This window comes from Schistocerca gregaria, chromosome 7 (assembly GCF_023897955.1).
Source record: "Schistocerca gregaria isolate iqSchGreg1 chromosome 7, iqSchGreg1.2, whole genome shotgun sequence".
NCBI classification, from domain to species: Eukaryota; Metazoa; Arthropoda; class Insecta; order Orthoptera; family Acrididae; genus Schistocerca; species Schistocerca gregaria.
Window position 1 is genome coordinate 320,966,156 of NC_064926.1, and position 12,635 is coordinate 320,978,790.

The window sequence follows — 12,635 nt, forward strand, 5'->3', positions numbered from 1 at the left end:
TTCATTTACTACCAAAATTTTAGTACTTGTCGTGCTGTTTGACAACTTACGAAACGATTGAGAAAAAGGAAAAGAAGAACCAAGGTTACATTGAAAAAAAGATAGTAAATAATGAAGCAGTTCACCCAATTAAATACTTTAGTTAACTGAGCTGTGACATTATTTACGGTTACTATAATGACATACATTAAAAGATGACCAAATAACATACGGAACGATAAATAAATGCACAGCAGAAATTCTAAAACAAAACACAGTGAAATGAAATGTATTGAACTCCTGTATGGAAAATATTATATACAATAGAATTATTAGTAACCATTAGCAAGCCACATTGTTGGTTCATAAATGGGGTTTCTCAGAGTAGATAAATTACACAGAGCAGAAGACACACAAGTGAGATGTGCAACCTAGTGAATGAAATTCGAGGCAACAGTATGAATCTGAAATTGGAAGTTCTGTTGAAAGCTAAATTTCTAGAGAGCGAGGTAGTTCATGAAGACCAGGAAAGTAACGAAATTATGGAAGAGGACTGCATCTGAGTGCTAAATTTTAATGTTAATATGAGGAAATGAACAGAATTATTTCTTCAGTTGTTTCTCAAAAGATAATAAAGAATTTGTTATCACGAGAAAAAAACTGTTTTACGAATGGCTAAGAAATAACTGTGTTGTTTTCTTGTTCACAGAAACCTCTTATTTCCTCTGGAATTATTTAATCCTTAGAACTTACATTTTCCGGTTATAGTGCTTCATTCTCCGTTATTAGCTACAACTTCTCTTTTCTAATCAGAAAGAAGTCATTTTTACGAGGTACAATACTTCTGCCATGAAGTCACGCTACTCCTACCGTAATACACTGACCAGCACAAAGATCGCTACACTGAGATCTTTTTTTTATATTTTATCTTTCATTTTAAATTTCAGTCACTTTTATGGCACCAGTTTACTATATTATGAGAAAATGTTATACGGTTCTATTCACGTGTCTAACAATGGAAAAATACTAATATAAACAAATTAACCCAGAGATGCAGAAGTAACGTGAATGGGTTCACGCTTCAAACATATTTTGAGGAAGCTCATGAAGGTAATGCAGGTCTGTTTTGGTTTTCCACGCTTCACACTTTACTTCACAGACCTAATAAGCATAGTTAAAGGAGTCACTTACTCCAAACGTATTTGTTGCACATAAAGATGTGCTCTAACGCTCCCAAGCTTCACAAAGACGAAATCTGTCATTGCACTCATACTGATTCCTGCCCACACCATCAAAGAACCACCATGAAATGGCGTCCTGGATAAGAATGTGCTGGGGAAATACCTTCCCCAAACCTTATCTGTACCCTCTCCCTACTATTAGGAGGTCGCAGAGGCCAAATCGAGACACATTGGTGAATGAAATTTGCCGCCATTGTTGTATGCTCCAGCAGTGATACTCCCTTGCGAAAAGTAGTCTAGGTATGCGATGCTTTCTGGTGTGTTTTAAGGCTTTATTAAGTATTCCATATTGAGGACTATCTTCTTCCAGTCTTCTTCGATTTTCTCACTAACATTGACCCCTTGAACTTGGTGGAGTCGAATTCGCGCTTCAACGGCGGTGGTGTGACAATTTAAATTGTAAGAAGTGATCATATCTACCGAAAGACGCTCTTCTCGGCCCTGATCCTGAATTACTTGCGCCGTCTCCAGTTTCTATGTACCTTCTTATTGTTCTGGAAATCTTGTATGAGGTAGCTCCCAATATTTCTGCAACGTAATGCATGTTGCGACCATCTTCTACAAAAGCTATCCCTCTTCCATCATCTTAAGAGTTCAACGGCATATTTCTTCCCGAAAGGTGACTACGACAATCACAGAAAGATCCTACAAACATATGTAATAGCGTAAGTAACAACAGATGGTGACACAATAAGTGCTACAAGAGCGGGAAAACATCGTTGCCTCACATCCAGTGTTGTGTTTTCTAGGCTGCACGGGAAAAAACAATCAAGGCAAGTTCAACAAACAATAGATGCTTCATTGTTTGCTTTCTAAGCAACGCTAATAATTAGAGCTCGGATTTTTGCATATTTGCATCATAGTGCATGTAGATGCATATATTACGGATTGGTACATATTTAACTAACTTGTGCATATTTGTGCATTATATTTTACATTTTCTGCAGTGATTCTCGAAATACAAATATTTCATGATAATCTAAAAAGAAGAGAGTGACCTGAGCAAATTTCTCTTTCATTGCTCCGTGTGTGTAGAACGCTGTTTCCTATCATGTTTATAATTCAATAAAATGGCGCCAATTAATTAGCAGAACGAGGTTTTGAACAAACACTGTAAAACATTATGCCACGCAACTGCTTAATATTGCGTCCAATAATCATGCAGCGAATCATTAAGATTCGGTGTAGCCGATGTAGTTTGCATTACGTTACAAACGAAACCGTTTGCTGCCACGATAACATTTCCAAGAACTAAAAAATACCGTTTTCAGTAAACTTATTGATTTGTAACCGTTATGCTGCTACTCGTAATTTCGGAACTGTGAGCGGGAGGAGACAGAGTATTACAACGCCAGCACAATAAAGCTTACTAGCTTCGACAGTGGGTTGATTGAAATCCTACTCTAAAAACAATGGAAATATGGTACTGACCTAAGTTTGTGGAAAAACACGGAAGTTTTATTTTCGTACTTTCAGTATACAGGAAAAATCAGTGCAATTTTCAAATTAGTGATTGTTATTTTTATATAAAGAAGCTCACATTTTTTATATCATTTTCAAAGGTGTCCTGTCACAAAATGTTCCAGATTACACCAAATTTGCAGAAAGCTGCTCATAAAAACGCCATTAATGAAAACTTCGCTAAGATCCAAACAACCCTACTGTAGCGGAACTGGTCTTTGTGGAGCGGTGGTGCTGGCTTGAGAGACATGTAGATATTTACAAAAAGATTTTCATTTTCCAAAACGCCATCGAAAATAATTCCACGCACAAAATATATCCACCCTTCTGTTCAAACAGCAGCAACACAATAAGAAAATTCAATCACAAACACAACTCAGTTAATGTAAGCGCTGACCAAGTTTCAAACCGTAACATGCCCTCTCAAAATTCTTACGTAAAACTCAATAATTTAAAAACAAGAACATCCGAAGATATAATTAAAACCAAAACGCTGTTTCAGCTTAAGTCAACATCAGATCGGCGCTGTAGGTGCCCACCCATTGTCCTTCTGTAAATTTTTGATTGCTACAATCAAGAACGTTAGCAGATTCAGTTCAAAAGACAATACTGGTAAACATCCAGCTTCAGCTAATCTCGAAATTGAAGTGCAAACTCACAAATGTTTACGTGTAAATTCAGTTACCAAGGCAAGTAGCAACTTTTCGAAACACTACTGCTGGTCATACTCCATCTTCAGTCACAACCAGTTAACGCACAAGCTTCGCACCATTATTGGTAGCGTAGCCAAGGTTCCTATGAATCAGTCCCAATTTTTAATCCCAGTACAACACTGTTGCTGTTTGATATCCAGTTGCTGTTTGTACCACGGAAACAAGCGTGGCCAAAGGCTACCACACACAAACGAAGATGAAATACAACTATTCGCAGCTCACACTGGCTCACTTGCTCAAATGACCGCCGCACATCTGTTACAACTCCACAGTCGCTGCCTGCCCACCCCGTCTCACAGGCCACAGGTCTTCATTAGCTAGTCACCACCTCACGAGCAATCTTGATGCTTCTTCTTAAAACGGCATGGACGCAAGAGATAAACTGAGGCGGCCCCCAACACTGTCGATGACATGCACCTCGTTGCTGTTCCTTCGAATCCTGCCTCGGGCATGGATGTGTGTGATGTTCTTAGGTTTGTTAGGCTTAAATAGTTCTAAGTTCTAGGGGACTGATGATCTCAGAAGTTACGTCCCATAGTGCACAGAGCCATTTGGACCATTTTTCTGTTCGCTCAGCCTGCCTCCAACCCACATCCGTCTCCTAAGTGATATTTTCAAGTCGATGGCCACACAACAAAAAGGCCGCTCTTACAGACGCTACTCCAGTTCGCGCCACAGCCGTTACAACTGCCCACGGTTAGTTAAATCTATTTTACACGATGACTCCATGTGCATGCAACTGTGCTACCTAGCCACAGTGAACTCGTTAGTGAAACTTAGCTGTTTCAGATCGTTCCAAATTTGGCGACGCTACTTGCACGAGATTGATGTTAAGTGTTTCAGCATAGTGTAAAAAAAGTGAAATATGAAGTGGGGAACGGAAGAAATTCTTCGCTTTTTCGGCATCTGTACTATATATACCAGACGTAGAGGTATGAAACCGGGATTTCCCTATAGAAGGTCCTACCCGTCAGTGTGAGGTCTGCAGTGCCATCTGCTTCCTGTTATGGCTGATGACGAATGTCAACACATAGTGACAAAAGTTCCATACATCAGTTATCTGTTTCAAACCCGTAACCATGTCGAGTTTTGTGCCTACGAACTACAATTTGCGGACAGCTTTGGTTTTCTGTTATCACTTGAAGAAAACTGCTGCATTGAATGCTTGTCGCAGCTCTCAGCGACCATGCTCACACAGTGTTTCGAGTGGTTCAAAAAATTCAAAAGTGGTGATTTTGACATGAGAAATCACGAGCGCCGGAAACCACCGAAAATGTTCGAAGACAACCAATTGCAGGCCTTTTTGGATGAAGATGATACTCAAACTCAACAGGAACTCGCGGAAGAATTGATTGTGACAGTGAAAGAGCCATATCTCTTCGGTTGAGGCTGCGCGGGGTAGCCGTGAGGCCTAAGCGTCTTGTCACGGATCACGAGGCTACCCCCACCGGGGAGGTTCGAATCCACCCTCGGACATGGGTGTCTGTGTCGTCGTTAGTTCTACATTAAGTAGTGCGTAAGCTTAGGGACCGATGAACTCAGCAGTTTTGGTACCATAAGATCTTACCACAAATTTCCAATTTTTTTCTTCGGTTAAGAGCTATGGAAAAGCTGCAGAAAGTGGGTAAATGGGTTTCGAATGAGCTGAATGAAAGACAGCTAGCCAATAGAAAGACCACTTGTGAAATACTGCTCGACCAAATACACTCCTGGAAATGGAAAAAAGAACACATTGACACCGGTGTGTCAGACCCACCATACTTGCTCCGAACACTGCGAGAGGGCTGTACAAGCAATGATCACACGCACGGCACAGCGGACACACCAGGAACCGCGGTGTTGGCCGTCGAATGGCGCTAGCTGCGCAGCATTTGTGCACCGCCGCCGTCAGTGTCAGCCAGTTTGCCGTGGCATACGGAGCTCCATCGCAGTCTTTAAAACTGGTAGCATGCCGCGACAGCGTGGACGTGAACCGTATGTGCAGTTGACGGACTTTGAGCGAGGGCGTATAGTGGGCATGCGGGAGGCCGGGTGGACGTACCGCCGAATTGCTCAACACGTGGGGCGTGAGGTCTCCACAGTACATCGATGTTGTCGCCAGTGGTCGGCGGAAGGTGCACGTGCCCGTCGACCTGGGACCGGACCGCAGCGACGCACGGATGCACGCCAAGACCGTAGGATCCTACGCAGTGCCGTAGGGGACCGCACCGCCACTTCCCAGCAAATTGGGGACACTGTTGCTCCTGGGGTATCGGCGAGGACCATTCGCAACCGTCTCCATGAAGCTGGGCTACGGTCCCGCACACCGTTAGGCCGTCTTCCGCTCACGCCCCAACATCGTGCAGCCCGCCTCCAGTGGTGTCGCGACAGGCGTGAATGGAGGGACGAATGGAGACGTGTCGTCTTCAGCGATGAGAGTCGCTTCTGCCTTGGTGCCAATGATGGTCGTATGCGTGTTTGGCGCCGTGCAGGTGAGCGCCACAATCAGGACTGCATACGACCGAGGCACACAGGGCCAACACCCGGCATCATAGTGTGGGGAGCGATCTCCTACACTGGCCGTACACCTCTGGTGATCGTCGAGGGGACACTGAATAGTGCACGGTACATTCAAACCGTCATCGAACTCATCGTTCTACCATTCCTAGACCAGCAAGGGAACTTGCTGTTCCAACAGGACAATGCACGTCCGCATGTATCCCGTGCCACCCAACGTGCTCTAGAAGGTGTAAGTCAACTACCCTGGCCAGGAAGATCTCCGGATCTGTCCCCCATTGAGCATGTTTGGGACTGGATGAAGCGTCGTCTCACGCGGTCTGCACGTCCAGCACGAACGCTGGTCCAACTGAGGCGCCAGGTGGAAATGACATGGCAAGCCGTTCCACAGGACTACATCCAGCATCTCTACGATCGTCTCCATGGGAGAATAGCAGCCTGCATTGCTGCGAAAGGTGGATATACACTGTACTAGTGCCGACATTGTGCATGCTCTGTTTCCTGTGTCTATGTGTCTGTGTTTCTGTCAGTGTGATCATGTGATGTATCTGACTCCAGGAATGTGTCAATAAAGTTTCCCCTTCCTAGGACAATGAATTCACGGTGTTCTTATTTCAATTTCCAGGAGTGTAGAGAAGGAAGTCGTTTCTCCATCGATTTGTGACAGGTGATGAAAAATGGATCTAAGAGTCGGAGATCATGGATGAATTCAAGCAAACCATCGACTTTCACTGTAAGACCAAATCGCTTTGGAAAGAAGACAATGCTCAGCGTTTAGTGGGATCAGAAGGGTGTCATCTATTACGAGCTGTTAAAACCTGGTGAAACCGTTAACACTGATACTTAACAATAGCAAATTCTCGGTTTCAATCGAAGATTACGTGAAAAACGACCGGAATATGGAAAAAGGCAACGCGAAGTCATATAGCTCCATGACAACACCGCACAACACACAGCAAAACGGGCGAGGGAAACGATCGAGGCGTTCATTTGGGAAATACATGAACTTGCCGCTAATTCTCGTGGGTTGACTCTTTCCGATTGTCATCTATTTGCATCACTGGGATGCGCTCTCGCTGAGAACGCTTCAGTCCGAATGAGAATATACGAAAATGGCCCGCTGACTGGTTCGCTTTAAAATAAGAACTGTTTTTTGGCGTGGCATTCATAAACTGCCGGAGAGGTGGGAGAAATGTATAAATAGCAATAGAAATTATTTTGAATAAAATTGTGTTCATCAGTTTCAAACATCAGACGTGTAATTGTTGCAACGAAATTCCGGTTTCATACTTCTATACCTGATAGAGGTCTGAGCGATTTCAGCGATATTGTCCAGGAGAAATAACAGCGACGTGTCGCTGCGTTTGAGATCGTCCTACGCGATCTAAGCGTTGAAGGAGCTATAGGGCAAAATACACAGAGGTGAAAATGTCATGGGATACCTGCTAAGTATCGCGTCGGACCTCCTTTTGTCCGGTGTAGAGCAGCAACTCGACGTGGCACGGACTCAACAAGTGTTGAAGATAACTGCAGAAATATGTGCCATGGTGCCTCTATAGGTGTTCATAATTGGAAAGTATTGGCAGTGCAGAATTTTGTGCAAGAACTGATCTCGACGATTAAGTCCCACAAATTTTTGATGGGGTTTATGCCGGGCGATCTGGGTGGTCAGATAGTTCGCTCGAATGGTCCTGAATGTGCATCGAACCAGTCACGAACTGTTGTGGCCTGGTGACTGGCGCATTGTCATCCACAATAATTCTATCATATGGGAACATGCAGTTTCTGAATGTCCGTAAATGGTCTCCAAGTAGCCTAAAATAACCGCTTCCAGTCAATGATCATCTCACTTGGTCCAGAGAACAGAGTGCATTCCATGTAAACACATTATGGAGCCACCACCAACTTACACAGTGCAACAAGTTGACAAGTATGTTCCATGGCTTCGGGGAGGCTGCGTCACTCTCCAACCTTACTATCAACTTTTACCAACTGAAATCAGGACTCGTCTGACGAGATCTCGGTTTTCCGGTCGTATGGGGTCCAACCGATACCATCACACACAGGCGAGGCGCTGCAGGCAACGTCGTGCTGTTAGAGAAAGCACTCGCGTCGGTCGTCTGCTACCATAGCCCATTAACGTCAGATTTCAACGCACTGTCAAAACGGATACGTTCGTTGTACATCTCACATTGAATTCTCCGGTTATTTCACTCCGTGTTGCTTGTCTGTTAGCAATGAAAATCTACGCTAAAGCTATTGCTCGTATTGGTTACGTGAGGGCCGTCGCCCACTGCATGGTCCATGGTGAGAGGTAATGGCTGAAATTTAGTATTGTAGACACATTCGTGAAACAGTAGATCGCGGAATATTGTATTCCTAACCATTTCTGAAGCTGAATATCCCATGCGTCTAGCTCCAACTACCATACCGCATTCGAAGTCTGTTAATTCCCGTCGTGCGGCCATAATCTCGCAGGAAACCTTTCCATACGAATCGTCTCAGAACAAATGACAGCTCCACTACTGCCTTGCCCTTTTACACCGATACTAGCACCATCAATATGCGTGCATATTGCTACCCCATGACTTTTGTCACCTCTGTGTACTTTCAGTTAGGGGTACATACAAAAGAAACTAAGATAAATGCAGACAAGTAAAACATCTGGCTGTGGAGCAGCTCACGTCTACAAGAAGAAAATCTCATGGTTCGTGATGACGGATCGTTTTTAACGAAATCTACGTAAGGGAGAAAAGGGTACAAAAACGTCGAAATTTAATTCTTTACTCTATATTAATTTATTTAAAGAGCCACATCAAAGCTTCATACTCACAATTTGTATACTGGTACGTATATTGTTAAACTCTTCCATTTTCCCAAGTTACAGATCCATCTGTAGGAAAGTAGTTCGAAAACCATTCTCATTTCAGTGCGGCCTGTTTCGAATAATTATTGCTGCCGGATTGCAACTTTGTGTCTATCAGCTCCCCAGCAGTTATGCTTTTCCTATCCCTGCCTGATAAACCCACTGTCCACATTCTCACGGTCTATTAATTGTGGTTGCGCATATTATTGGTGGGCTGATTTTCTTCTGCCAGTCATGGACAGAAAGTGTAACCCTGACAAATTTGCCCCATATTCATGGGCCACATGGCTCTTCAGATGCACGAAATGTTGACAAAAGAATTGGAAACACATTTTCTCGAAAGTTTGAGGTTGCAAATTTTTTTGTTTAAAAAGAAGTGGGCAAATTTTGAAAAAGGCTTCGTTAAATTTGGTGATCAACTAGAACTTCTTCTTCTTTCGTGCCGAGAGTTCTGTATTCTATTGACGATTTTGTGTACAGATTGCAAAGAAACCACCGTCATATGCCCATCCTTCTTCCCATATATCGACAGATGTGAAACACTAATACCTGTCTACGACATGGAAGAGAATAATGTTGAAGATCCCTTTATATTTGTGGAACACAGGGCCACTTTTGTGTACATTTAATCACTAAATATTTTCCATCTGCTGCACTAAAGCATGAGAAATTACGTCGAATTTCAAATTCCCTCCATTCATCTCACGTCTGAGGTACTCGTAAAAAAATAATCATGATTACTGATAAAAATATTGCAGTCCATTAGAATGGCGAGTCTCATTCTTCCAGGATGATAGTAAGAAAACTGGAGTAGATGAAAATTACCATGCATTGGAGACCACATTAACAAGTGAGCCACAGTCTCCAGCGACCTTAAGGATAAATGAAATCAGTCACAATGTGAGTGTTCCATCTTTCATCAGCAGCTTGCAGTCAGCATAAAACACACAGCGGGAAGGAAAGGCGTCTCAATACCCTTTTATTATCTCGAAAATTGTGTCCAGGCGCTAAGGCCAATTACAAATCAGCCAGAGCAGTAAGATGAAATTGTCAGTTTTTGTAAGATTATTATGAAGGAAATGCAAAAATTGTCAGAAGAATATAACACAGAAGTAAAGTAGAAAATTCAATTCCTTATCACCTATAAAAAGAAGCCTTTCTTGGCCGAAAGAAAAAGAAAGAACACATGCACTCTTCACAGTTAGTTGCCGAGGAAATACTAGGCGCGCAAGAAGTGCTGTTAGAGTCAGAAGCCAGTACCTTATACGATGACGCCACACTGAATTAAGTTAAATTTTAATGGTGTTTTCTTACTGGAAATATGTTTTTTGACCTTTAATAATAATAATAATTAAATAGTGTTGTGCATTGCTTTCAGGGTATTATGCATGTCCCATGTAGAGGGCATCACAAACAGTTGGAATAAATTTGGCAGTTGTGGATTTAAGAACATGATACAGGTACTGTAGAAAAGTTTATGAACGCCCACTTGTCAGGAAACGCAATGTAGTTTGTAATCTTAGCTCTGTCGACAATGCTACACACATTACAGTATCTTTTTTTCCTTATATCATTATTAAATCTATTTAGAAGAAACGTGAATTGGTCTGGTGAAACTCTGAGATGATTAAAATTTCTTTCGCTGAGAAACCGACCTGACGTTTTTTCTTGATCCATTCGCGAACCCAAAAACGTTTTTTTTTCCCGTCTTTGGTCTCATGCAGCGATTTCACCGCATCGACTCCGCCACAACTTGTACAGCCTGCTAAAATTTAATTTTTCACAAGAATATACGGCACTCACAAAATGGTGAAACTGAAATAAAGTCTTATGGCACAGTGTCGACAGACACATACGAAACTGTCTGCGTGCAACTCGTTTCATGCAACGCTAGGGGCAAGCTAGTGTCGTCGTGTAAACTAGGCTTTACCATCAGGCGCTCTTCACACCCGGTGAGCAGCCTCGGAAATTTCAACTTGCCGCGCGTTTGGTGACCGACTGTATCGCCACACTTACCAATAGAATTTGCTGCACACAGTATTTGCTGCAAACAGAATTGGAAATGATGACTATGATAATTTTTCGAAATACGTCTGCAAAGGGAACATCTCTTTGAATAAGTTAAATAATGTAGAATTTTGAACATTCCTGAAAAGATATGTGGTGACGGTACTCATGACTTCAGAGAGCACCACACAACGATCGATAAGCCACATTCGAAACACTCGTCGCGCAGGAGCTATGCGGGTTGCGCTACGAACTACACCGAGGTCCGCCAGGGGCCGCAGCTACAAATCAATGGGTAGAGAGCCCGTATACAGAAAGAGCGGCGAAAGGTGAAGTTGCCCGTGATTGGTGGATTAGCTTTGGCGCCATGTTTGTGCCAAACGTCTCTCGCGCTTCCTATGTTCGCAATGCTTTTGAGTTGAATTGAAGTTCAGAGGACTTTTGGAAACGATTAAAAGGTATTTGAATTATTGAGAAACTTGTTATGCGTTGTGCATGCATGTTCGATTTAGTTGTACATCGTTTTTAGTGCGTAATCAGCGTTTGCGATCTTAAGTACGAGTTGAAATAATGAAGCGTTTTGTGATGTAGTCGGTAGGCCTACATGTTTGAAGTAAACACATTAGTAATTGTACAGTATTGTTTTTGACATCTGTAATTCGTTCTGCAGACGTTCGTAAACGATGCCAGGTTGTGCTGCATTTTGACATCTGTAATTCGTTCTGCAGACGTTCGTAAACGGTGCCAGGTTGCGCTGCATTTGATTGTAAACAACTGCTTACGACTTTCATTCATCTGACGTAATACAGGTACGTTAAATCTTCAGCGTTATGCACTTCCGATACAAAACAAATGCTACATACTATATTTTTTTTTATTTACGTTACTTTCATTTCAATATGTCTAGTAAACGTACTTTAAAGGAGATAAATGCAAGCAAGGAATAATTTTTACAGCCACTGTATCAAATTTTCCTGTGCTGTAGGTAGTAGGCTACTGTGAGTATATTATAGCTGCAAAGAAAGGCATTTAACGAATGATTTCGCCATATTGTCTTTCCTTTTGATTCGGTGAGTGTGTACTCCACTACTGGCCATTCAAAAGTCCCGCCCGCAGTTTGGCAGAAAAATGGTCGCCGTACCGTCCGGTTGGCCACTCTCTCCCTATACAGGCTCTCTATCAATGGGCATTGCGTGTGTCGATAGCGACTAGTCGATGCCTCATTAAATACCGGAAGACTGAGGTATGACGGACTATGCGCCGAGTCCTGTACAGTCTGCAGTTACCGCCCAGTCTACAAGCTACTGTGTTCGTCCGTCGTCTCCGAGACGTAACGCTCCGTATGCACTTAGGCCACCTCTGGACTCTACGTAGGCGTACTCGGAGGCACAAAGACCGGACTTTAATATTTTAGAGGACCTGTAATAATATCAAAAGTCTGATTGTGCTCAACATTTCACAAGAAGTAGCATCATTCATGCTGAGTATTTATTCATAATTAATAAATATCATTTTATTACTGATTGTTGGGAATCTTTCTGATTGAAGATACCCTATGCCGTCCTCCTGCATTCCCAACAAAAAATTCTTAACGTAAGGTTCCTAATGAATCATCAATAACGAAAAGCTGAACTAGACAAATTTTATGTAAAGGCAAGTTAAAAATTTTTTTTGATGAAATTAGGTTGTGTGTCAACTACCCAACTTCCTTTACAGAAACTCGATAATTATTTAAAGCTTTTTAAACGTATTAGTTAATATTTTAAAATGGAATCATAGAATTATGAGTGGCCTGTACCGCCACGGAGCCTATTTAGTTTAGTTCATAATCGAGAAACTCATTTTCTTGTAAATTTTTTGAACTTCTTCCCC